At 45.9% G+C, this 26,557-nt stretch overlaps 1 protein-coding gene and 1 long non-coding RNA gene across 4 annotated transcripts in view; both read right to left on the bottom strand.

The window, feature by feature from the left end:
• Window positions 1–6,995, bottom strand: part of ARAP2 (ArfGAP with RhoGAP domain, ankyrin repeat and PH domain 2) — a 167,341-nt gene extending 160,346 nt beyond the window's left edge. Inside the window, exons 1-2 of the mRNA XM_029083452.2 lie at window positions 6,830–6,995; window positions 1,593–1,736 (exon numbers count right to left, since the gene is read on the bottom strand). The gene's annotated coding sequence lies outside the window, so the exon portion shown is untranslated. The remainder of the gene's footprint in view (window positions 1–1,592; window positions 1,737–6,829) is intronic.
• Window positions 6,996–20,932: 13,937 nt separating this feature from the next.
• The window catches only part of LOC120638978, a 202,201-nt gene continuing 196,576 nt past the window's right edge, over window positions 20,933–26,557 (bottom strand). For all 3 annotated transcript variants that reach the window (XR_005661044.1, XR_005661043.1, XR_005661045.1), the window contains 3 exons: window positions 23,336–23,420; window positions 21,902–21,978; window positions 20,933–21,232 (listed from right to left, as the gene is read on the bottom strand). This is a non-coding gene — a long non-coding RNA (uncharacterized LOC120638978). The remainder of the gene's footprint in view (window positions 21,233–21,901; window positions 21,979–23,335; window positions 23,421–26,557) is intronic.

Raw genomic sequence — 26,557 nt, 5'->3', positions numbered from 1 at the left:
GTTCTGCAGATTTAGGGACTCAAAGATTCCCCACCTGTCTCCAGGGAGGATGCCAGGCTGAACCATAATGAATGGCTCAGAGTGGCTGACCTGCCTCTTTTAATTGATCACAAACACCAGTTTGCATTTACCATGCATCAGTCTGTCCTTTCTGTTGTAATTTTCAAATCTGAAACTTTGAGGGGAACCCCTTTTCCCTACTGCATCCTCCATCCAATCCCTCAGACCTCTTAACTTCAAGTCACTTAACTTCTCGGTGCCTCAGTTCCCTCATCTGTAAAATGGGGATTAAGACTGTGAGCCCCACGTGGGACAACCTGATTCCCCTGTGTCTACCCCAGTGCTTAGAACAGTGCTCGGCACATAGTAAGCGCTTAACAAATACCAACATTATTATTATTATTAACTCTTCTCTCCCCTTAAAGTGTGCTTTGATCTAGTAGAAGTTTCAGTGATGAGGTCAAAAGCTCTGAAGGACATGGAAATGGGTGGAGAAATTTGGGATCCCTGGGGTGTGGCTTGAAAACATAGCTTGGAGATTTGATCCCCATTCCAGGAAAATGAGGGAAACGGGTGATCTGGGGAGAGAGAGGTCTTTCTGGCTCAGATAAGCAGGGAGCTTATCATTAATAACACCAAGCAGGGAGAAGTCATGGAAGGAGCTGCACAAGTGCCAGGGAGGGGAGGATCCAGGGATGTTCTGGCCCGGGGCTTGAGAGTCTAAGGTCCCCACAAGACCTTCGAGTGAAGATGACATCACAGGCAGCGTTGCGTGGTGACATAGCTCATGGCGTGGCACAACTGCATCATCATCCTGCAAAGTAGCTCTCCAACAAGACTGTAATTCCTTCTCCCTTCAAATTCCCGGGACCACAGTTCTCCCCAGTTTCAAAACCCTTCAGTCAGTCGGCCAATCGTATTTACTGAGTGCTTACTGTGGGCACAACACTGTACTAAGCGCTTGGGAAAGAACAAAACAATATAAAACACACATTCCCTGCCAAGAGTCGCACACACACACAAACACACCCTTCTCACAAGGCTCTAGTTACTCTGGCGGTGGCAGCAGTGGCACAGGAAGGTCAGAGAGTCTGGTGGGCTGGAGTGGTGGATCCGGTGCCCAACGGCCCTCGGGATGGTTGTGGCCGTGGTATTCTACCACAGCCCTGTCACCAGTCCCAGCCCGGGACCCGATGCAGAAGCTGCAGCTCCGAACCCGCCGGCCGTGGCGGTCCGGGGACCCGTGGCGAGGGGAATCCGGGAGACGGCCGGGGAGGCGCCGCGGAGGGCGGGAGATGGCAACGGGTCGCCGTGGGGGATGGGTATTGCGGGTGGGCCCCGGGAGGCTGTGGTGGAGGAAGCCTGGTCAGTAGCGGCAACACCACAGCCGAGCGCTGGCGGGACTTCCTTAACGTCCTAGCGGAGCTACGAGGGCGGGGCTCCCCAGCCCCCACTGCCTCTCACGAGCCCTGCATCCAGGTCCTAAGCCCCACGAGCCTCTGTGGCAATCTGGCCCGATGCCAGGAAGCATTTAGCACACCCTCACCGTTTCCTCGATTCACGTTGGACACTCCCAGTTCAAGAGGCCTTACCTGAGAGAAGTGGGGGTAGTGTTTCTCCAATCCCAATCCATGCAGAACTACCCTATCGACGATCTGAACCCTCAGTAACAACCAGGAAGCAATCCCACGCTCTCCCAGTGAGCGACGACAGCAGCAGCAGCACACAGCTTCCACCTGTCAGGAGACAGAGATTCAGGTCCCAAAGCACCACATAGGCTGCATGATTATAGTAGCTGTGACCAGGATAACCAGAGAGCTGCAGAAACCATTCCCACAAAGCCCCCTGGAAGGCTGGATTCATCCGTCCCCTAGGGAAACTGAGAGGAAAACGGTTTGACCCCAGAGCTTAGCGGAGCTAATGGGAGTACTGCCCTAGTTGGCCATCCACCCCGGGATTATCCGTTTCGTAGGCCTGAGAAAAAGTTTCAGCCTCTCCTGTTTCGCTCCAGGTTCCGCTCGGGGCTGGACGTTGAACCTTTAAAGGGCTCTTACATCCACCCAGATAAATCAAGCTTAAAGAACCACCTAATGCTGTAAATACAAAATCAAAATTAAAAAGCCAGAGGTGTTAACACCAGTGGGGCGATGGGGTCACTGCTAACTGTGGGGAGTGAATAATGAACTCTCCCATCAGGGCAAGGAATGTGACTGCTGACTCTGTTGATCACACTCTCCCTACCGCTTAGTACAGTGCCCTGCATTTAGTAAACACTCAATGACGGATCACTGACGCCTGATTGACTCATCAGGCCCAAGAACATGCACTAGGAACAGATTACTAAGCTGATGGTTTGCGTGGCATCTCTTTCAGTCCGTCACCCCTACCAGTCAGGTTACCGCTGGGGCATGGAGTACCAAGAGCAAGCAGGGGGGCAGAGGAGCAACACAATTAAAAGCACGTACATATCAACAGTCTTCACTCAGACGGTAAACGCACTGTGGGCAGGGAACACGTCTAACAACTCTGTCGTACTGTACTTTCCCAAGTGCTTAGTACATTAAGCGCTCAATAAATACCATTGATCGACTGATTGATGTTAGCCAGCCACAGGCAGAACCAGAACTAGGGCCCAGCTCTCTCGATTCTCGGGGCAGCACTCTTTCTACTGGACCAAACCCTCAAGCTCAATATTACCTTTAGTATTTATGTTTACATGGGGTGACTTCCTACACTTATTAACTCATCATATCTTTTTTTTACTGTTAATCATATTTATTCAGTACTCACTGTGGTCAGAGCACTGAACTAAGTGCTTGGGAGAGTACAACAGAGTTGGTAGACATGATCTCTGCCCACAAGGATCTTACAATTGTATCGATGTTTTCTCTTTGCTCCCATTAAACGTATACAGTCTGTGTTTGCCTGTGATCTTGTAGTCTACTATCTTATATTCACATGTGTCTAACAAGTTACTCATCCAGTATAATGTTCTACACCCAGAATTTTTGTTTTGTTTTATATATGCCATTTGTTTAGCACTTACTATGTTCTTGCACTGTATTAAGCATTGGAGTAGATGCAAGCTAATAAAGTTGGACAAAGTCCATGTCCCACATGGGGCTCACAAGTCTTAATCCCCAGTTTTACAGATGAGGCAACTGAGGCACAGCAAAGTGAAGTGACTTGCCCAAGGTCCCATAGCAGATGAGTGGTGCAACTAGCAATAGAACAAAATCCTTCAGACTCTCAGGCTTGTGCTCTATCCCTGATGTCATGTTGCTTCTCTAAGTAGATGCTTAATCAGTCCCATGGATTCTTTCCCAATGCTTAGTACAATGCATTGTACACAGTAAGCACTCCATTCCACTGATCAATTAAACATTTAATAAGTACCATTAATGCTACTGTCTTTGATGATGAAGGCGTCTCCCAAACTAGGGGTTTACATGGGTGTGTGGGGGGGAGATACGAGGTGGAAAGGGGCTTGAAAAGGCTCCAAATTTAGTCTTTTGCTCCAATCTGCCCTTCAAAATCTGTCTCCTTCCACGTATTCCCATACTCCCTAACAGACTTGTCCCTTTTCACAACCCCAAGCTCAAAATGAAGAGCTGGCTCTTATGTTGAGCACAGCATTACTACTTATTGATCATCTTTCTATAAACACCATGAATTGTTTTTGTAAATAAATGAAAACCACTAAGCAAGAGCACCAAAGATATCAAATGAATCAAAGATTGTTGTCCTGCCCTCCATCCCTGCTGATGTGCACTTATCTCTCTTTCCAGTCTCAGGAATTTTTTTTTTTTCAGTACTTTTAGCCTGCTTCAGAGCTGGGTGCCTTCCCGCTTCTTTGTCCCCAAGGCAGTCCAATGACCCAAGCCAGCCTTAGCTTTGCTGAAGCCCAGGCTTTTTACCTCTTCACCTTGTCCTGGCATGGTAGTTGGAGGAGGAGGTGAAGGAGGAGGAGAAATCACATTTATAAAAGTATTTACTGTTTGCTGAGCGTCGTACTAAGCACTGGGAAACCAAGCCAGAGATGAAATGCCAACAAGGGCCCCGGCCCTAAAGGGCTCACAAACTAAAAGTACGAAGCAGGGAGAGGGGACTGGTGATAGCCCCACAACATAAAAGACGAGGTAAAAGATGAGGACAAGTGCGCGACTTGAAAACAAAAAGCAGGGGATACTGTGGTCAAAGGGGCAGAATTTTGAGAAGTAGCCTGGCTTAGTGGCTAGAGCACAGGCCTGGGAATCAGAAGGACCTGGGCTCTAATTCTGGCTCTGCCACACTCATTCATTCAATAGTATTTATTGAGCCCTTAATATGTGCACAGCACTGTAATAAGCGCTTGGGATGTACAATTCGGCACATGTCTGCTGTGGGATTTTGGGCAAGTCACTTCACTTCTCTGTGCCTCAGTTACCTCATCTGCAAAATGAGGATAAGAGTGTGAGCCCCATGTGGAACAGGAACTGTGTCCAATCTGATTACCTTGTATCTACCCCAGCACGCTTAAACAAGTACCATAATTATTATTATTATCAGCATCATTATTATTCAAGCCCCTCGTGGCTCAGAAACCAGTCACAACGGCAGCGACAGCGACCGCTAGAGCGTCTCCAAAGCCCCACCCTCGAGCATGTTCTCTTGCTGGTATGGCGGAGGTGGAATAGAAGTTTTAAAAATACTCTCTGTGAAAGCAGACAGAAATATCGGCCTCGGCCTCCAGCTTGTATCCTACTTTCTTGACCTACTTTTTAAACACCATGAAACTGCCTATCTGGCAGCCCCTTCAAGTCTCTCCTAAATAGTCTCCTCTTATGGATTCACTAAAGCCAAGAAAATACTAATCAGAGTTCCTTGTTCCCTTTCTACAAAATAAACAATCTTCTCTCTCGCAAAAAGCAGAGATAACTTGAGCTGCCTCTGACTCGCGTTCGATAAACCAAGTGTGTGCACAAAGTGCTCACAAGGAGCGAAAGAAGAATCAATATCAGGCCTAAGTTCTATTATTAGCAGTAATATCACCCGATTAAAACGCAACATGAAACCGGAGAAAATTGTTTTTTTTTTTTTCCGGGGGTAGGGGGTGAAAGGATAAGATATTCTCTCCAAGCGACTTCAAGGTCGACCCAGGGAAACAATGTAGCCGGGGAAGTAAAATTAGTGTATTTCTCCACTCTTAAGTATCTCACTGGCTGTCACGTTTATCCAAGCCCCCATTAAATGAGGGAGGTGGCCGAATCCTTTTCAATCAAAGATAGTTTTCGAACAGGAGGGGGTTTCAGCCCTTCCAGGCAGCAGGGAAATGATTGAATCTAATAGCACTGTTGCAGCGCTTAGAACAGTGTTTGGCACAGCGTGGCTTAGTGGGAAGAGCCCGAGTTGGGAGTCAGAGATCGTGGGTTCTAATCCCAGCTCTCTGTTGTGTGACCTCGGGCAAGTCACTTCACTTCTCTGTGCCTCAGTTACCTCATCTGTAAAAGGGGGATTGACACCGTGAGCCCCAAGTGGGACAACCTGATGACCTTGTATCTCCCCCGGTGCTTAGAACAGTGCTTCGCACATAGTAAGTGCCTAACAAATACCATTATTACTATTAACAAATACCATCATTATTAATAGCGCGATCCCAAAGCTGAAAAGCGGTCCAGGAGGGAATGAGGTGCGAAGGTGGGTCATCCCTTAGTGGATGGAGCCCAGGCCTGGGAGGCTGGAGGCCCTGGGTTCTAATTCTGCCGCCGCCCCATGTCTGCCCTGAATACTATTGAATGAATGGTCTGGGACTTTGGGCAAGCCACTTCACTTCTCGTCGGTAAATGGGGGAAGAGCCGGGGAGCCACTAGGAGGGAAAGCTGATGGCAATCCCGCCGATCGATGGGACGATTTATTGATTGATTGGAAGCCTGGGGGTCGGGGGGGGGGGGGGATGCCATGCCGGGGGTGACGGGGCTGTATTTGGGTGGGGAGGGGGCAGCTCGGTCCCGGTGGCAGAGTTTATTCCCGGGGTGACCCCACCCCTTGTTTTGAGGGAGGGGTGGGACGCCTTCTGCCGTCCCCCCGCCCCAAGGACGATCCCGGGGGTGTCTTGGAGTGTCTGCGGATGGGAGGGGGGGGCACGGGGTCCGGGGGAAGGGTCCCCAAGGGGCGGGGGAAGGGGAGAAGGGGGAGGAGGTGGTTGGGGAGAAGGGGAGAGGGGAGAAGGTGGGAAGGGGGAAAGGGGAGGGGGGAGCGGGGGAGGGGGGAAGGGGGGAAGGGGGGGAGACGGGAAGGGGAGAAGGGTGAAAAGGGAGAAGGGGGGAGGGGGAAGGGGAGGAGAGGGTGGTTGGGGAGAAGAGGTGGGGGAAGTGGAGAAGGCGGAAAGGGGAGAAGGGGGGGAGTGGAGAAGGGGGAAAGGGGAGAAGGGGGGAGTGGAGAAGGGGGAAAGGGGAGAAGGGAGGAGGGGGAAGGAGAGAAGGGGGAAAGGGGAGAAGGGAGGAGGGGAAGGAGAGAAGGGGGAAAGGGAGAAGGGAGGAGGGGGAAGGAGAGAAGGGGGAAAGGGGAGAAGGGAGGAGGGGAAGGAGAGAAGGGGAGGGGGAAAGGGAGAAGGGGGAGGGGGAAAGGGAGAAGGGGGAGGGGGAGGGGGAAAGGAGGGGAGGGGGAAGGAGAGGAGGGGGAAGGGGAGGAGGGGGAAGGGGAGAAGGGAAGAAGGGGGGAGGGAAGAAGGGGGGAAGGGAAGAAGGGGGGAAGGGGGAAAGGGGAGAAGGGGGACGCCCGCGCCGCTGCCCCGGTGGAGACGAGCCGCCCCCTCCGCCGCCCCCAGGAATGGGGATCCCCAAGCACTTACCGACCACCGGCGGGACGGGACAAGACGGGATGGAGGAGGAAGAGAAGGAAGGAGGGAGGAGGAGGAGAAGGAGGAGGGAGGAGGAGGAGCAGGGTGGCAGCCCCAGGCCCGGCAGAGACGAGGGCGGCGGGAGAAAGCTGTGGGGGCGGAGCGGGGGCAGATCCGGGGGCAGATCCAGGGGCGGCCCACACCTGGGCGAGGGAAGGAGGAGCCCCGCGGCCCCCGCCCCGCGGCCCCGCCCGGACTCCTCTTGCTCCGCCCCGATCCCCGCCGCTCCGCCACCTGCGACCCCCGCACCCTCCGCGCCCCGCAGCCCCCCTCCTGCTCCGCTCCGCGCCCCGCCCCGCAACGCCCCTGCTGTTCTGACCCGCCCCCTGACACTCTTCGCCCCGCCTCTTTCCTTCCGCGACCCGCAATCCCCATGTGCCCCGCACCTTTGCCCCGCGCCCCGCACCCCCCCTCCATGTGCTCCCCTCCCTGCCACTGCGCGCCCCGCACCTTTCCTTCGGCGCCCCGCAACCCCCCTCCATGTGCTCCCCTCCCTGCCACTGCGCGCCCCGCACCTTTCCTTCGGCGCCCCGCACCCCCCCTCCATGTGCTCCCCTCCCTGCCACTGCGCGCCCCGCACCTTTCCTTCGGCGCCCCGCAACCCCCCTCCATGTGCTCCGCGCCCTGCAACGCCCCTGCTGTTCTGACCCGCCCCTGCCGCTCCGCGCCCCGCACCTTTCCCCCGCGCCCCGCAACCCCCCACAATGTGCTCCGCCCCCGCCACTCCGCTCCCCGCAACCCCTGCCCTGCAACCGCCTTTTCCCTCTGCTCCCTCTACCCTCCCCCTTCACCTCTCCGCAGCTAAACCCTCTTTTCCCCCCTTTCCCTCTCCCGTCCCACCCGCTCAGCACTGTACTCGACCGCTCAACTGTATATATCTTCATCACCCTATTTATTTTGTTTATTTTATTGAATGAGATGTACATCACCCTGATTCTATTTATTTGCCATTGTTTATATGAGATGTTCTTCCCCTTGACTCTATTTATTGCCGTTGTTCTTGTCTGTCCGTCTCCCCGATTAGACTGTAAGCCCGTCGTTGGGCAGGGACTGTCTCTATCTGTTGCCGATTTGTACATTCCAAGCGCTTAGTACAGTGCTCGTCACATAGTAAGCGCTCAATAAATACTAATGAATGAATGAATGAATGAATGAATGAATGGTGCCCTGAAACCCCCGCCGCCTGCCACTGCGCTCCCCGCACCTTTCCTCCGCGCCCCGCAACCCTCCTCCTATCCCGCCCCATCTCCTCCCACTCCCCATCCCTTTCCTTCCACACCCCGCAACACCCTCTCCCCCCCGCCAGGGTGATCTGCCCCCAAGTCTCCTCCCCATCCCCTCCTACTCCACCTCCTGCTTAGAGAAGCCGCCTGCCTCAGTGAAAAGAGCCCGGGCTTGGGAGTCAGAGGTCATGGGTTCTAATCCCCGCTCAGCCGCTTGTCAGCTTTGTGACTTTGGCCAAGTCACTTCACTTTTCTGGGCCTCAGTTACCCCATCTGTAAAAAGGGTATAAAGACTGAAGCTCACGGGGGACAACCTGATCACCTTGTATCCTCCCCAGCGCTTAGAACAGTGCTTTGCACATAGTAAGCGCTTAACAAATGCCATCATCATCATATCATCACCCTACTCCCTGCCTCTCTGCCTCTTTGTGCCTTCATTCATCTGTAGAATGGGGCAGAAGACTGGGAGCCCCATGTGTGAGACATGGCCTATGTCCATCCTGAATGTCTTCTTTCTAGCCCACCACTTACTACAGTGCTTGGCACCTAAGAAGTGCCTAATAAATGCCATAGAAAAAAAGTAGCAAGCATAAGGTGCGGGTGGTGTCTACCAAATCCTACTCGCAAGTTGAGAGAAATTTGGGCCTTCATTTCATCTGAGTCCTAATGGCATGTTGGCTACTTTTCCTGAGTTACTTTTCGCCTCCTTGTCTTTTCCCAAGGTCAACGTGGGAGCACCTGTACAGGGGCACAAAGAGGTAGAGACTGGAGACTCTAGACTGTCAGTTCATTGTGGACAGGGGACATATCTTCCTACTCTTATACTGTACTTTCCCTAGCACTAAGGACAGTGTTGTCCACACAGTAAGTGATCGAAAAAAATGACTGATTGAGATGATGGAGGTTACGTATGAGCCCATAGTTGAATTTCAAGAGCAGTGCCATATTCAAGACTGGAGGATCTATCTCTCTATGAATAGCTATATGAAGATAAGACAGATATATCTAGATATATTAAAGATAGAAAGATGTAGGTAAATGTGCTGCCTAATCGAGTAACAATTCACAGGACACTTTCTGCTCTGTCACTAAAAAAGATCTTAGGTTGTGGGTATGCTTTGCCTTCTGATACATGATCTTAGTCTTTTTCAAACTAATGGTCCCTTATAGACTGGAAGCTTGTTGCGGACAGGGAACGTCTCTACCTACTCTCACGAGTAATCTCATAAGTGTGCTCTGCACACAGTAAACACTCAACAGTACTGATTGGTCAAAATCACCCTCACTCGGTTGTTTCTGACAGCGATTCATAATCACTTCGGGGCCTTCTTGTTTTTTTCCAGGGCATAGTTGACAGCAATCAATCAATCGTATTTAATGAGTGCTATTGTGTGCAGAGCACTCTACTAAGATCTTGGGAGAGTAGAATATAGCAAAGTTGAAAGACACATTCCTGCCCTTGACCAGGCTAGTCTAAAGGGGAGTTCCTATATGAGTGTCCGAAACAATTTATAAAGATGTTCAGAACCAGTTGAAATGCATAAGGAATATGTGTAGGTCACTTTTTGTCCAAAACCACACTGTAGTCAAGGGTTAAAGAAACCTCCTGCCCTGAAGGGATTTTATGCCTAACCTTCTAACTCTACCTCAATCTTGATTCTCCCAGCTTCATCTCCTCGTTCACACTGTTCCCACAGCCTGGATCCCCAAGGAATATAGCACTGTGAGAGTAGACAGAACCGTACAAATTTTCATTTCAAAATCAGTCATGGAGGTTTCCTCAACTTATCTACCCCCTACCCATTGATTCCTATAGAAACATAAGTTACAGTTGAAAGCAGTAGGTTATGAGATAAATCAGCAGCAGGCATCACAGTTGGCAAGCTTGTCAGCACAGCAAAAGATAGTTGGAGTTGGAGTAATTGATTTAGCGGAAAGAGCGTAGGCCTGGGAGGCAGAGGGCTGAGTTCTAATTCCAGATCCACCACTTGCCTGCTGTAAGACCTTGAGCAGGTCACATAAACTTCTCTGACCCTCAATTTCCTCATCTATAAAACGATGATTCAATTCCTCTTCTCCCTCCTATTTAGACTGTATGCCCCATGTGGGACAGGAACTGTATCCAACCTGATTATCTTGTCTATCCCAGCACTTACTACAGCACTTGACACATAAAAAGCACATAACAAATATTCATTCATTCAGTCATATTTATTGAGCACTTACTGTGTGCAGAGCACTGTGCTAAATGCTTGGGAGAGTACATGCAACAATAAACAGACACATTCCCTGCCCACAACCAGCTTACAGGCTACAGAGGGGGAGACAGACATCAATATGAATAAATTACAGATATGTACATAATTACTGTGGGGCTGAAAGCTGGGGAAGAAAGAAAGGGAGAAAGTTAAGGTGATACAGAAGGGAGTGGGAGAAGAGGAAAGGAGGGGCTTAGTCTGGGAAGGCCTCTTGGAAGCAATGCATTCTCAATAAGGCTTTGAAGGTGGGGAGAGTAATTGTCTGTTGGATTTGAGGAGGGAGGGAATTCCACACCAGAGGCAGGATGTGGACGAGAGGTCGGTGGCGAGATAGGCAAGATCGAGGCACAATAAGAAAGTTAGCATTAGAGGAGTGAAGTGTGCGGGCCAAGGGAATAGCAATTGAAGAAAGGGAATAGCAAAGTGAGATAGGAGGGGGCAAGGTGGTGGAGTGCTTTAAAGCCAATGGTGAGGAGTTTTCGTTTGATGTGGAGGGGGATGAGCAACCACCGGAGTTTGTTTGAGGAGTGAGGTGACAAGACCTGAATGTTTTTGTAGAAAAATAATCTGAGCAATGGAGTGAAGTGTAGACTGGAGTGGGGAGAGACAGGAGGCTGGGAGGTCAGCAAGGAGGCTGATGCAGTAATCTAGGGGGGATAAGATCAGTGATTGTACTAACATGATAGCAGTTTGGATGGAGAGGAAAGTGTGGATTTTAGCAATGTTGTGAAGGTGTGACCCACAGGATTTAGTGATGGATTGCATATGTGGATTGAATGAGAGAGAGGAGTCAGAGATAATGCCGAGGTTATGGGCTTGAGAAGCAGGAATAATATCGTAATGATTATATTTGTTAAGTGCTTACTGTATCCCAGGCACTGTACTAAGCAATGGGGTAGAGACAAGCAAATCAGGTCAGACACAGTCCCTGTCCCACAGTCTCACTCAATCCCCCTTTTACAGAAAATGGGGTAATTGAGGCACAGAGAAGTGAAGCGACTAGCCCCAAGTCACAGAGCAGACAAGTGGCAGAGCAGAAATTAAAACCCATGACCTTCTGACTCCCAGGCCCGTGCTCTACCCACTTCTCCATGCTGCTTCTCTAGGAAGGATGGTGATGCCGTCTAAAGGGATGGAAAAATCAGGGCAAGGACAGGGTTTGGGTGGGAAGATAAAGAGTTCCGTTTTGGACAAGTTAAGCTTGAGGTGATGGGAGCACATCCAAGTCAAGATGTCTTGAAGGCAGGAGGAAATGTGAGACTGCAGAGAGGGAGAGAAATCAGAGATGGAGATGGAGATTTGGGTTTCATCCACATAAAGGTGGGAGTTGAAGCCATGGGAGCGAATAGGTTCTCCAAGGGAGTGGATGTAGATGGAAAATAGAAAGGGGCCCAGAACTGAACCTTGAGGGACCCCCACAGTTAGAGGGTGGGAGGCAGAGGGGGAGCCCGCCATGGAAGATACCACAATTATCATTATTATTATAAGTAGTAGTGTGTGCACAATGTAAGCTCATTATGGGCAGGAAATGTGTTTGCTAAACCACCTGGCTCCAACCACATGTCCGCTGTGTGACCTTGGGCAAGCCACTTAACTTCTCTGGGCCACATTTATCTGATCTGTGAAATGGGGAGCCCCATGTGGGACAGGGACTGTTTCCACACTGGTTAACTTGTATCTACCCCCATGCTTAGACCTGTGCTAGGCACAATGTAAGAGCTTAACAAATACCATAATTATAATTATTATTACACTCCATTCTGGTGTATTGTTGTGAGAAGCAATGTGGACCAGTGGAGAGAGCACAGGCCTGGAGTCAGAAGGATCTGGGTTCTAATTCCAGCTTCGCCACTTGTCTGGTGTGTAATCTTGGGCAAGTCACTTAACTTCCCTGTGCCTCAGTTGCCTCGATTACTTCATCTGTAAAATGAAGACTAAGACTGTAAGCCCCATGTGGGACATGGATTGTGTCCAGCCTATTTACTTATATCTACACCAGGGCTTAGTACAGTACCTGGCACATAGTAAGCACTTAAAAAATACCATGAAAAAAAGTATTGTATTTTCCAAAGTGTTTCATACAGTGGCGTTCAACAAATATGATTGATGGATAAATCGGGCGCTCCATTAGCCTTTTCAGTTACACACACAGGTACATGCATGTGTGCCATGCCACACCCCCACCCCCACCCCGGACACACATACACTCATTTTCCAGGTGGATTTCATCATCCGCAAGGTCTTTTTGAGCTCATAATCCAAACACTATGATATAATAGTAGCTATTTGAATGGCATGTGCTTCATGCCATCCACCTGGAGGAGAGCAATCAGAAGAGCAGTGTGGGCTAGTGCATAGAGCACGGGCCTGGGAGTCAGAAGGACCTGCATTCTAATTCCAGCTCCTCCACTTGTCTGTTGTGTAACCTTGGGCAGGTCACAACTTCTCTGTGCCTCAGTTCCTTCATCTGTAACAGGGGGAGTAAGCTTGTGAGCCCCATGTGAGTCAAGGACTGTGTCCAACCCAATTTGCTTGTAACTACCCCAGTACTTAGTACAGTGCCTGGCACATAGTAAGCGCTTAACAAAAACCATAAAAAACCATAAAAAAAAAGATCCGATCCGTGAGCAAAAGAGTTTTACAAAGAGTGAGCTACCAAAAGGCAATCTAGGAAACAGAAACAGGTGCTCTTTGGGGTAAATGCATCAACTCAATAAGGAACAGCATGTATACACAGTAGAGAAGGAAAGGTAGTCACACATCCGCTCTTTAGCCACACTTGCAAGCATGGACGGGTTTCACTATCTCTCCCTCTAGACTGTAAGCTCATTTTGGGCAGGGAACAGGTCTACCAGTTCTGTTACATTGTCCTCTCCCAAGCGCTTAGTACAGTGCTCTGCACCCAGTAAGCACTCAACAAATACCATTAATTGGTTGATATATGGTATTATGTTAATAAAAAGGTTAGCTATATTTGGATATGAATTTATATGTTTTATAGAGAGGGAGATATGGAAATACATCATATATAGAAGTGCACATATACATTCAGACACACCAGGGTACAAAACAAGAGAGTTCTTTGGAACATTCACAAATAATACATTTCAAATGTTTAGTCCCTTCTAAGGCCTATTTGAAGGCAAAATGGTTGTTTAGATCAATTCTTCTAGGTGAGCCCTAAATTCAATATCTAACAAAGATGATTTTATCCAGGTTTCTGCCCTGGAGAAACAAACTGAGAGCACAAAGAAGTGAAATCGGGTGGATAAAAGATCTGTTGTAAACCCCGTGGGTAATAAGTTTTCATAACTATTTTCTATATTGTTTTCAGTTGAACTCAAAGATGAGAGTTCTGACCAAGCTGTTTCCTGTGAAGCTAAGTTTGGAAGAAACAGTTTCTCTGTCTCAAATGTCAAGTGAGTGCTTTGGTGAGCGAGTCCCATTGCCAGGTACTTGCTGGCCCAAATGAAAATGGCTTTTTCTCTGACCTGTCATATCTCTGCTCAAAAGGAAGCCCCTTAAAACATCGATCAGGTGGTGTGATTTGGTCATTTCCACACAGATCATTTTACACGCGTTCCTCTGGCTCCCAACAAAGCACGGTGCTGTTGTTGTTTTATCTGATATAAGCATTTATCTCTATTTTGATCTCCTTTTATGAAATATAGCCTACTAGCTTTCAGTTATTCAGAAATGCAGGTGTGCCGACCTTCAAAGAGCATAAGACATACCCTACTTATTCCCTTCTCTCCACATGGTGTTCGTTAGCATCCTATGCAGCTGTGGAGAACTTAAGAGGGTGCAATGATTCTGTGTATTTTTGGAAACCCTCCTACCTGAATTCATACTGCTTCCGTCTTGTTAAATCATCAAAAATCATAGCTTTTGCCTCATGAGTTTTGCAAGCCAATTGGAAACTCTGACAGTCATGGTTGGATGCGTTACTCATTCTTTCACTTTTACAGGAACGGCTCTTGGTAAACTCATTCACTCGTAACTGCTGTGCTATTTTAGTGGGCTTAAACAGGTATTGAACAACGTATTTTTATAATGGCAAATCCGAGATAATTGCCTGGAAGCTCATTGAGGGCAGGAGCAGCTGGATACCATCCCTGCAGGCTGGATTTAAGTGATCCCTACCATTTTTTTTTCTCAGGAGGAGAGGATTCTGAACATTTCTGTTGCTGAAATTTCAAAATTAGGGATTCAGGGACAGTTAGAGGCTACGTAGGTATTTGGAGGTCCCTGCGCGTAAGTTTGTAGCTTTGTTCAGCCCAGAAGAAAAAGCTTGACAAAAATAACTCTTAGAATGTATTGTTTGGCAACTGGAATAACAATCAATTAATCAATGGCATTTATTGAGTGCCTACTGTGTGCAGAGAATCATCATAAATGGTATTTAGTGTGCACTTATGTGCAGAGCACTGTACTCAGCACTTGGGAGAGTACAATACAACAGAGTTGGTAAACGTTTCCTGCCCACGATGAATTTACAGTCTAGATGGAGAGACAGTCCACTACTAAATTACTAAATCCTTTTGGTTCGACCTTCACAACATCATTAAAACCTGCCCTTTCCTCTCCATCCAAACTGCTACCACATTAGTCCAAGCTCTTATCCTATTCCACCTTGATCACTGTTTTGGCCTCCTCGCTGTCCTCCCAGCCTCCTGTCTCTCCCCATTCCAGTCCATACTTCACTCTTCTGCCCGGATCATTTTTCTACAAAAGAACCTCCAGGAGTTGCCCATCTACCTCCATATCTGGAAACTCCTCACCATTGGTTTTAAAACATTCATTTACCTTGGCCCCTCCTACCTCACCTCGCTACTTTCCTACTACAACCCAGCTGGCACACTTCGCTCCTCTCATGCACCTCAATCCCGTCTAGCTCACTGCCGACCTCTTGCCCGTGTCCTGGCTCTGGCCTGGAACGCCCTCCCTCTTCGTATTCGACAGACAATTACTCTCCCCAACTTCAAAGTCTTATTGAAGGCACATCTCCTCCAAGAGGCCTTCCCTGATTAAGCCCTCCTTTCTTCTTCTCCCACTCCCTCTGTGTCATCTTGACTTGCTTCCTTTATTCCTCCCCCCTCTCACTCCCTTAGTACTTTTGTACATCTGTAATTCTATTTATATTAACACCTGTCTTCTCTTCTAAACTGACTTTCCCATCACTGTAGACAGCACCACCATCCTTCCTGTCTCGCAAGCCCATAACCTTGGCATTATCCTTGACCCCTCTCTCTCATTCAACCCACATATTCAATCCATTACTAAATCCTGTGGGTCCCACCTTCACTACATCGCTAAAATACACCCTTTCCTCTCCATCCAAACTGCTACTATGTTCAATCACTCTCCTATCCCACCTGATTACTGCATCAATCTCCTTGCTGACATCCCAGCATCCTGCCTCGCTCAACTCCAGTCCATACTCTACTCTGCTGCCCGTATCATTTTTCCATACAAACTTTCAGGAAATGTCACCCCACTCCTCAAAAAACTCCAGTAGTTGCCCATCCACTCTTTACCTCAGTCCTACCTCACCTTACTACTCTCCTTCTACAACCCAGCCCACATACTTCACACTTCTAATGCCAACCTTCTTACTGGGCCTTGATCTCACCTACCTCGCCACTGCCCTTGCCCACTTCCTACCTCTGGCTTGGAATGCCCTCCCTCTTCAAATCCACCAGACAATTACCCTCCCCAACTTCAAAGCCTTATAGAGAATGCATTTCCTCCAAGAGGCCTTCCCAGACTAAGCCCTCCTTTCCTCTTCTTCCACTCTCTTCTACATCTCCCTGACTTGCTCCCTTTGTTCTTCTCTGCTCCCAGCCCCACAGCACTTATGAATGAGCTATAATTTATTTGCATTGATGTCTGTCTTCCCCTCTTTAGACTGTAAGCTCGTTGTGGGCAGGGAATGTGTCTATTCATTCTTGTATTGTACTGTCCCAAGCACTAGGTAAACGCTCAATAAATATGATTGAATTGAATGAAAAAATGACTATTAGCTCACTTTGGGCAGAGAATGTATCTGTTATATAGTTAGTATGTACTTTCCCAAGCTCTTAATACAGTGCTCTGCACACAGTAAGCACTCAGTAAATACGATTGACTGACTGACATTAATATAAGTAAATAATTAGACAATGAAGAATTATCATTGCATTACCATTTAATTGAAAGAATTTGGCTTTGTACCCCTTAAGCATTTTGATACTTTCAGTCCCATAGCACTTATAAATGCAATTATACTGTACTGTGTTCCCTGCCCACGATGAGTTTACATTCTAGAGTACTACAGTCTGAAATCTGTAAACCCATGGTGGTGTGCAGAATTGTGGGAAATCGTGGGAAACAGGTCTACTTTTTCAAGAGTTTTAAGCACACCAATTTGTACAAGGGGAGGAATAATAATTTCTAAAGCAATGGAGACTTGTATATGTTCTAATTAAGAAGCCCACTGAACTAATTAAGAATGATCATTCATTTTCAATTCTATAGCTACAACTCAGAATCCAGGCCTAACTTGTGACTATTAGAGAACATTAAAAAATACTGTATTATTGACAATGGGAGAAAATTAAGCTCTGAGAAATTAGGTTCCAGACTATTTCTGGTTTTCTCAGTTCATATCCTATTTCTCTAAAAAAAAAAATAAATAAAAACACAAAGGATATTGAATAATGGAAACTTTCATTTGGTCCAGTTTGACTGGTTTCTTTTCATCGGAAAGAGCATATTTTAGCCAAAGCTTGTGTGAAGGGTGATTTATATCATGTGTCTTATGCTGTCGAGTCATCTCCGGCCCATAGAGACTCCATGGACGTATCTCTCCCTGAACGCCCCACCTCCATCTGCAATTGTTGGTAGTGTATCCACAGAATTTTCTGGGTAAAAATACAGAAGTGGATTACCACTGACTTCTTCCACGGGGTAAACTTGGGTTTCCACCCTCGACTCTCTCCCATAGTGCTACTGCCCAGAAACAGGTGAGTTCTGACTTGTAGCAGATGGCCTTCCACTCACTAGCCACTGGCAAAGCTAGGCATGAAATGGGTAGGCTTCTGCTTGACTCTCTCTCCCATAGTCGAGATTGGTAGAGGACTGGAAACTCTCTAGGTGCAAGGATGGTTTATGAATACTGAATTGCAAAGTAACCATTATACAAGCACGGTGAAAAAAACCACAAATTTAGCATTTGGCAATCTGAAGTCCTACTTTTCATTTAATCAGTTACCTAGGTGAATGGGTGCCTACCAAATATATATGAGATATATATAAGATATACATATATTTGTTAGATTGATATATATGATATGGTATATATATATTTGTTAGGCACTTACTCTGTGTCAGGTACTGTACTAAATCCTGAAATAGGTACAAGATAATTGTGTGCCACATAGGACTCAGCTTTAATTTAATTCAGTGTGAACTTGAGGAGAGCCTCTTTCTTTGATGATAGCTTGGAGAAAATTGGGGGTTTTAAAGAAATATCTAGTGTGATATATTTTTATTTTTTATGGTATTTGTTAAGCACTTAGTATCTATCAAACACTGTTCTAAGTGCTGGAGTAGGTACAAGTTAATTAGGCCAGACACAGTCCCTGTCCCACATGGTGCTCACAGTCTAAGTAGGAAGGAGAACAGGTATCCCCATTTTAGAGTGAGGAAACTGAAGCACAGAGAAGTTAAATGACTTGCCCAAGGTTACACAGCAAGCAATTGGCAGAGTCAGGATTAGAACTCAGATCTTCCTGACTTCGAGGCCTGTGGTCTATTCACTAGACTACACTACTTCTCCAGCACTAATAGAAAAGTTCAGTATGCTGATTTAGTAGTTTAAAATACTGCTCTTAGGTTCAGGGTATATGACATTATTTCTCAGATTGAGAAAATGATTGGGCATTTTATTGTCCCTTGGTTACTCAAGATCAATGTTTCTTCCTTGAAAAAGGTCAAAGCAAGCTGAGGAACTGACCAACTGAAGCATTTTGAGATGTGTCTGTCAGAATGATCTCCACCACTTGTCTGCTAGGTGACCTTGGGCAAGTCACTTATCTTCTCTGGGCCTCAGCGGTCTTGAGTTCAAATTCCGACTCTGCCACTTGTCAGCTGTGTGACTGTGGGCAAGTCACTTAACTTCTCTGTGCCTCAGTTACCTCATCTGTAAAATGGGGATTAAGACTGTGAGTCCCACGTGGGACAACCTGATTACCCTGTATCTACCCCAGTTCTTAGAACAGTGCTCTGCACATAGTAAGCACTTAACAAATACCAACATTATTATTGTTATAAATACCTTTAAATAAATGACCTAGCCACTCGCCAAGTGAATTCCAGTGAACATGCACTCAGAGAAGCTTAACTAATGCTGCTGCAACAGAATCATATTATACTATTAATCTATCAATTAATCAATTGTATATATTGAGCACTTATGTGCAGAGCACTGTACTAAGTGCTCGGAAGAGTACAACACAACAGAGTTGGCAGACATATTCCCTGCCCAAGATGAGCTTACAGTCTAGTGGGGGAAACAGGCATTAATATAAATAACTGAATTCAGTTATGTCCATAAATGTTGTGAGAAAGCTACATACGCTTTCTCTTTAGGATGTAGAATCCACATTCCCATATACATCGTAAATAATAGTGTGTGTGTTTTTATGCGGGGTAATCCTGCTGTGGGACTTCATATGTCTGGAGAATTAAAATCTGACCACTAAGGGTCAGGAAGAAGACACGGCAGAGTGAAGTTCACCGGAGAGTCTGTATGTGGCTAAATATTAATGTCTGTCTCCCCTACTAGACTGTCAACTCGTGGGCTGGGAATGCGCTTGTTTACTCTTGTATAGTACTCTCCCCAGTAGTTAGTACAGTGATCTGCCCACAGTAAGTACTCAATAAATACGATTGACTGACTGAAAAAGGTCACAGTCCCGGCTATATTGACCACACAAAAAAGCCGTCCTTAGTTGTATTGTCATGCCAAATATGTGCAGCACCTGGTGTTGTTTTCTCTTTTATCTCACTGTCTCCCTTTTCAGGAAAAAAGTTTTGGTCAAAATGAGCCACTCCCCTCCTGAGTGATGGCAGTGAACCTGCAGGTCTGTCCTCAGTAATCGACACTGAGCTTTCAGCTGGGACACAGCATCATCCTAGACTTTGTTTCAAAACATTAAATTTAAAACTTCCTCTGTAAAATGGGGATTAAGACTGTGAACCCCCTGTGGGACAAGGACTGTGTCAAATTGATAAGCTTGTATCTACCCCAGAGCATAGTAGAGGGCCTGGCACATAATAAGCGCTTAACAAATGCCATAAAAAAAGACCATGTAGGTATGAGTGAAAAAGGCAGCCTGCAATACTGCTCTGGATTACCATTTGAGTGGGGAGCTTGCATTTTTCTTTTTTAAAAAAAGGTATTTAAGTGTTTATTCTGTGTCACACGATGTTCTAAGCACTGGGGTAGATAAAAGTTAATCAGGTGGAACCCAGTCCCTATCCAACATGGGGCTCACAGTCTAAATTGGAGGGGGGTGGGCTGGGTGGTTAATCCTCATTTTACAGATGAGGGAACTGAAGCACCAAGAAGTCAGCTGTGTGACTGTGGGCAAGTCACTTAACTTCTCTGTGCCTCAGTTCCCTCATCTGTAAAATGGGGATTAAGACTGTGAGCCCCACGTGGGACAACCTGATTCCCCTGTGTTTACCCCAGCGCTTAGAACAGTGCTCTGCACATAGTAAGCGCTTAACAAATACCAACATTATTATTATTAAATGTACTGTCCAGTGTCACACAGTCAAGCAACTGGCATAGCCAGGGTTATAAATCAGGTTCTCTGACTCTCGGGCCCAAGCTCTTCCCACTAGGCTATGCCTGTGTCTCGTGTGATTTATCTCCGGTGGGCATGACCGGAACCTATCATTTCCAGTGCACTGAATTGAATTAGTGAAATGGTATTTAATGCTATCAATTTGTTCAAATGCCTAGGCTCATTTCATATCTATATACTATACTATATCTATAAATTATACATTATTTATTAATTTTAATGTCTGTTTCCCCCTCTTAGACTGTAGGCTTGAGGTGGCAGGGACCATGTGTTTCAACTCTATTGTACTGAACCCTCCCAAGTGCTTAGTGCAGTGCTCTGCACACAGTAAGCAACCCATAAATACCACTGATGATGATGATATCCCTATGTAGCAAATATAGTCCTGAATTTGGGTTGAACAGTCCCTGTGAGAGACTGTTCTGGCCCCATCTGCTCTTTATCATTTAAAAGGCTTGAACTTCCACATCCACACCCTAACGTGCTCAAAACATGTTCAGTTTAGATCCCAGATGCTGCAGCTTCTCCTCCTCACCCACTGAGGTATTAATAAGGACTTAGTGTATGCCATCCACTATGCTAAGAGCTCGGGTTGATAAAAATGATATCAGATGACCCAGTCACCTGCTCACCACCCCTTCTCGGTCCTCAAAAGCTTGAGATGTTGTCAAGATGTCTCAATTTTCCACAAAAATAATACTGGCGGCTCTCCTCGGTAGCAATCATGTTTATTACAAATGGCCATCAAGGAGCTGATTCACCTCCTGGGAATAAAATGGGCAATTGTCTTGGCTAAACAGCCCAGGAACTGTGGGATTTGGCATTTGGAAGATTGTGTGCGTGTGGGCTGTTCACTTCTTTTTAATTTCAATGAAGCAACAAGAATGCTACCTTTTTGTTTGGGTCCAGGAGGTGAAAGAAATCAAACAGTGAGGTCTGAAGGAATTTGGCATTACTACATCTCGGAACATCAGATAATTTTCTCATGCTTCAACTCGAACTGCTCTCATCTGATCTTTCCTGTGTGGTTAAGATAAAAGCACAACTCAAATGTGCATTATGGAAGATTACAGAGCATTCTGAAGGCTATTTGCTTATTATTTAACCCCACCAGCCCAGACTTGATATAGGAGGACCCAAAGGCATGTCTGTAATTTGTAATTGTGAGTGACCTTAGGTTTAGTAATTTACACACCACGTGAACCATCCATTTCAGAATTATGTAAATGTACTGCTTAAAATGAGAATAGTCTGCTAGTTATTTTACAGGAGTTGATGATGGCATATTTCTTACTCTAATTTTTTTTCTCTCCAAAACCCTTATGAATAAAATGACGCAGTTCTGAGGAATCAATTTCACGTCTGGATTGCTAAACGTTATAAATTCTATCTTATTATCTTAGTACTATGACACTCAGGAAATACCTTATCAAACCTCAAAGGGAAATGTATTCTATCTAATTGATGCAAATCAGATACAACCTAGTAGTCAACACTTTTCTAAAGGGCTTAAATCTTGAGAATCAACTGACAAACTTGAGAAATACTGATATTATTATCTGATGCAATAATATTCACCTCCCTGGGGTTTCCATTTCTGTTTCCCAGACAATCACTTAAAAATAAAAAAAAACATTTCTTTCAAAGTGAAAGCAACAGAAATGGATTTAATTTTACCTGGATACTTACCAAGTTGTTAGGCTCCAGAGGGCTAAATCAGGTATGTTCACTCAGACCAGAGAACAGACACAGATTTGGCTTGTCTCCTGAAAGATCAGAGCAGACATATTTTTTTTTAATGGTACTTGTTAAGTGTTTATTAATGTGCTAGGCACTGTATTAAGTGCTGTGGAAGATACACTATAAATCAGATTGAACACAGTTCATTATTATCACAGTCTTAATCCCGATTTTACAGATGAGGTAACTGAGGCCCAAAGAAGTTAAGTCACTTGCCCAAAATCACAAAGTGGATAAGAGGCAGAGTCAGGATTAGAACCCAGGGCCTTATGCCTTCCAGCCCTGTGCTCTATCCACTAGGCACTCTGTTTCTCTGAAAGTTAATGCCATTTCCATTGCTGTTTCTGCTGCTTCTCATTTCACCCCACTCCTACCCATCCTGGAACTAGTTGGTTGGAGCGAGGAGGTTTGAGCTAGAACAAATAACCTCTCCCTGGGTGTGGGTTGTGGGCTGGGGCTCAGTGTGGAACCACACCAGGTTGCTGCACGTAAAGTCAGTCTGTTTCTTCGCAGGATTATGAATAATAACTGTGGAAATGGTGAAGCGCGGGAGTAAATACAAATGATCAGGTTGGACACAGTTCCTGTCCCACAGGGATGGTCTAAGGGGGATAACAGGTATTGAATTCCTATTTTACAGATGAGGAAACTGTGGCCCAGAGACCTTAAATGATTTGGAGAAGCAGCATGACCTAATAGAATGAGCACGAGCCTAGGAGTCAGAGGACCTAGGTTCTAATCCCAACTCTGCCACTTGTCTGCTGTGTGATCTTGGTCAAGTCATTTAACTTCTCCATGCCTGTTTCATCACCTGTAAAGTGGGGATGAAAGCTGTGAGTCCCATGTGGAACATGGACTGTGTCCAACCTGATTAGCTTGTATATATTCCAATACTTAGTTCAGTGCCTGGCACGTAGTAAGTACTTAACACATACCATTAAAAAAAATTTGCCTAAAATCACACAGCAGGCAAGTGGCTGAGCTGGGATTAGGGGAAGTGGTATGGCGTAGTGAATAGAGCACAGGCCTGGGAGTCGGGAGATCTTGGGTTCTATTTCTGGCTCTGCCACATGTCTGCTGGGTGACCTTAGTCGAATCACTCAACTTCCCTGAGCCTCCATTACCTCATCTGTAAAAAATGGGGATTAAGAGTGTGAGCTCAGTGTGGGATAGGGACTGTGTCCATCGTAATTCGTACTACACCAGCACTTGAAACAATGCTTGGCACATAGTAAGTGCTTAACAAATACCAGGTCCCTGACTCCCAAACCCATGCTGTTTCCCCTGGGCCACAGCGCTTCCCAGCCAGGAATGTGTAGCCGTGATTTTGTGTAACATCTTGTTTCCTTCACTTCTTACATTGTCCCATTTCAACTCACAGACCTGCATCCTGCTGTAATCTCCCTCCGCAGATGTCCAGGAGCTTCCGTTCAGTAATCCTCATTTGAATTCAGCCAAACTGCCTTCCCTTCAAAATATAGGAGCACAAATTCCATCCAGGGATATATTTTATTCATTTACTTACTCATTTCATTTATGTATCGATCTGTACATTTAGTTATTTGTTCAGCTGTTCTGCCCTGAAGGGTACGTACTGCTTCCCGCATTATCCTTGTTCTTCCTCTAGTTCTCACTATCTATAAATAATTTTTGCCCAGGTCTTGTAAGCTCCTTAAAGGCAGGCCCAGTGGTTACTATAATTATGTTATGTTATTAAATAGTACAATTCCTAGGCACTCTATGAAATCTCAACAAAGACACAGCACTCATGTACCTATACAAAATTTATCTTAATGTCTGTCTCCGACTCTAGACTGTAAGCTCTTGGTGGGCAGGAAACATATCTATCAACTGTTGTGTTGTACTTTCCCAAGTGCTTACTACACAGCTCCACATAAAGTAAGCACTCAATAAATGGAGCAGATCAAATGATTAATTGATTCCACTGATCAGTTAATTGATGGATTGATTAAAGAGAAAGTTAGGAATATTGGAAGGCCCAGCCCTAATCATGAGAATGAGTGTTTAGGAGGTTCCTCTAAATGTCTTGATGACGCTCTCACCATTATCATTGGCATCTCTGATATTCTTGGGTTTTACTGTCGTGATCGCTCACCGTGTTGACCATCTGGCTCATATCCTCAGAAGGTCAGCATGATTGTGGTAGACTAAACCATAAATTCGTTCTCGGGAAACAGTGTGGTGTGGGGAAGCAGTGAGGCTTAGTGGATAGAACAGAGGCCTGGGAGTCAGAAGGTTCTGGGCTCTAAACCCAGTTCTGCCGTATATCTGCTGTGTGGTCGTGGGCACGATACTTCTCTGGGCCTCAGTTTCCTCATCCATAAAATGGGGACTAAGACTGTGAGCCCCACTGTGGGACAGGAACTCTGTCCAGCCTGATTAACTTGTGATTACCCCAGTGCTTAAAACAGTGCTAGGCACACAATAAAAACTTAACAAGTACCGTTATTATTATTATTATTATATTGTAAGGTCGAAGTGGGCAGGGAATGTGCATACCATATGTCTACCATCTCTATTATATTGTACTCTCTTAAGCACTTAGTTCAGTGCTCTGCGCAGAGTAAGAATATAATTGATGGATTGATTGTCTCCCAAGCACTTAGCGCAGTAAGCATTCGATAAATATAACTAAGTGATGGATTGACTGAGTGGCCTAAATGAGGGCTGGAAATCACTGAATACTGTCAATCAGGTGAGACCAGTGATCTGTAGCTCCGAAGGTGCTACTATCTACCCTAATCTTCCCAGAGAAATCCCTGCCAATAGCAGAGTTGCCTAGGGTGGCTACTTACCTTTCTCATGATTTTCCTAGATTCTCAGCCAGTGTCTGTTTCTTTTTCCTCCATTTCACGAGCAATAAACTTGATTATTATTATGCTATTTAATAAGTACTTCCAGAAAAGTCCTTAGCCTAAAATATACAGAGCTATAATTTTAGCTTTAATATCCAAAGTTGCAGTGCCATGAATTGTGGTCATTATTTTCAGCCATTTTAATACTCAGTGAGTGTTGAAACAGTGTGAAACAGAACGGTTTAAGTGGTGCTCAATCATAGTCCAAAGCAGGGAAATTCATTAGTCATTTTTAAGGAATATAAAGAGTTTCTGGGTTACCCAAATGGCTGAATACCAACGTCATGTGGGTATAGTATAGCTCCTGAAAGTTTGGCTCTCATCAGACTTCTCAGAGCAATAACTGGTGTGTGTGTATGTGTGTGTTTGTGTGTAATGAGCCCGACACTAAGACAAACTTTCAATACACGACTGCCCCTTCTCATTGGCAAGGCTATTGCTAAACAGTGGCTAAGTGCCGTGATTAAGTGGCAAGGATTCTGAAAACAGTGACATCATCCATGGGACTGGTCTTTCCCAAATTCTTCCTTCTGGTGACCTACTTAAGAACTAGCTCCTTTTCCCTTCCCCCATTTCTCCCATTCAAACCCACAAAGGAAGAAATCAAAGCATATCAACCAACCAGGCATGATAAATTGTATGTCCCATCCTTCCTTGTCCTTACAGTCGAAAGGAAAAAAACTCAAACAAATGAACTTCCTGTGTATATGGCTATGTTAGGTGATCTATTTCTGGAAGGGAAACTGGTAAAGACAAAGGACGTGGGGCTTTTGCTTATTTAATTCTAAGAAGCACCAAGGACATATTGTGGATTCTTGTTATTTGCACTCTTATCAACCCTGACTTGTCTTACTGTTCTGGTTCTTCTTCACTTTCAAGTTCGTTCTACAGAAACAGCCATTAAATTGCAATATTTTTTTTTTCTGTTGGGGCTTTCCTCAGAAAGTCAACAACTACGTATGTCAAGTAGGACTGCATCTTAAATGAACCTCTTGATATGATCAAAGGCAGATAGGAGGGAATGATTTCTGTAGCCCCAAAATCCTGGGGACTCTATTTAAGAAAATGGTATTTGTTAAGTACTTATTATGTGCCAGACACTCTACTAAGCTGGGGTTGATACAAAACAATCAGATTGGACACAGTCCAAGCCCCACATGGGGCTCACAGACTTAGTGCCTATTTTACAGATGAGGTAACTGAGTCACAGAGAAGTTGTGATTTTTCAAGGTCATAAACAGCAGACAAGTGGAAGATCAGGATTAGAACCTAGGCCCTCTGATTCCCAGGCCTGTGCTGTTTCCTATAGGCCCACTGCTTCTCAGGCACTTCTTGAGGCACAGATTCCTTTTGATCTGACACACTAGGATGGACTTCCCAGTCCCTCCTCTAATGGTGTCTGCTACTCTAGAGACAACCAAACCCCTGGGTTCAGAATTCAAACCATGAATATTTGGGTACTTGGCAGCTCCTCAAGCTCCTCACTCTTGCCTCACGACCCAAATCCAAGAGAACCTGGATCTGCGTGTTTGGAATGACTGGAAGAGACCAAGAAATCTGTCTTGGGAGCCCCTCAATCAATCTATCCATCAATTATTTGATGGCATTTAGTGAGTGCTTACTGTGTGCAGAGCACTGTACTAAGTGCTGGGGGAGTACAATGGAATAGCTTATAGACATTAACATTCCCTGCCCTCAAGGAGCTTATGGTCTAGTGTGAAGAACTTGT

The sequence above is a fragment of the Ornithorhynchus anatinus genome, chromosome 18 (assembly GCF_004115215.2).
Source record: "Ornithorhynchus anatinus isolate Pmale09 chromosome 18, mOrnAna1.pri.v4, whole genome shotgun sequence".
NCBI classification, from domain to species: Eukaryota; Metazoa; Chordata; class Mammalia; order Monotremata; family Ornithorhynchidae; genus Ornithorhynchus; species Ornithorhynchus anatinus.
This window is presented reverse-complemented; position numbering and strand designations above follow the sequence as displayed.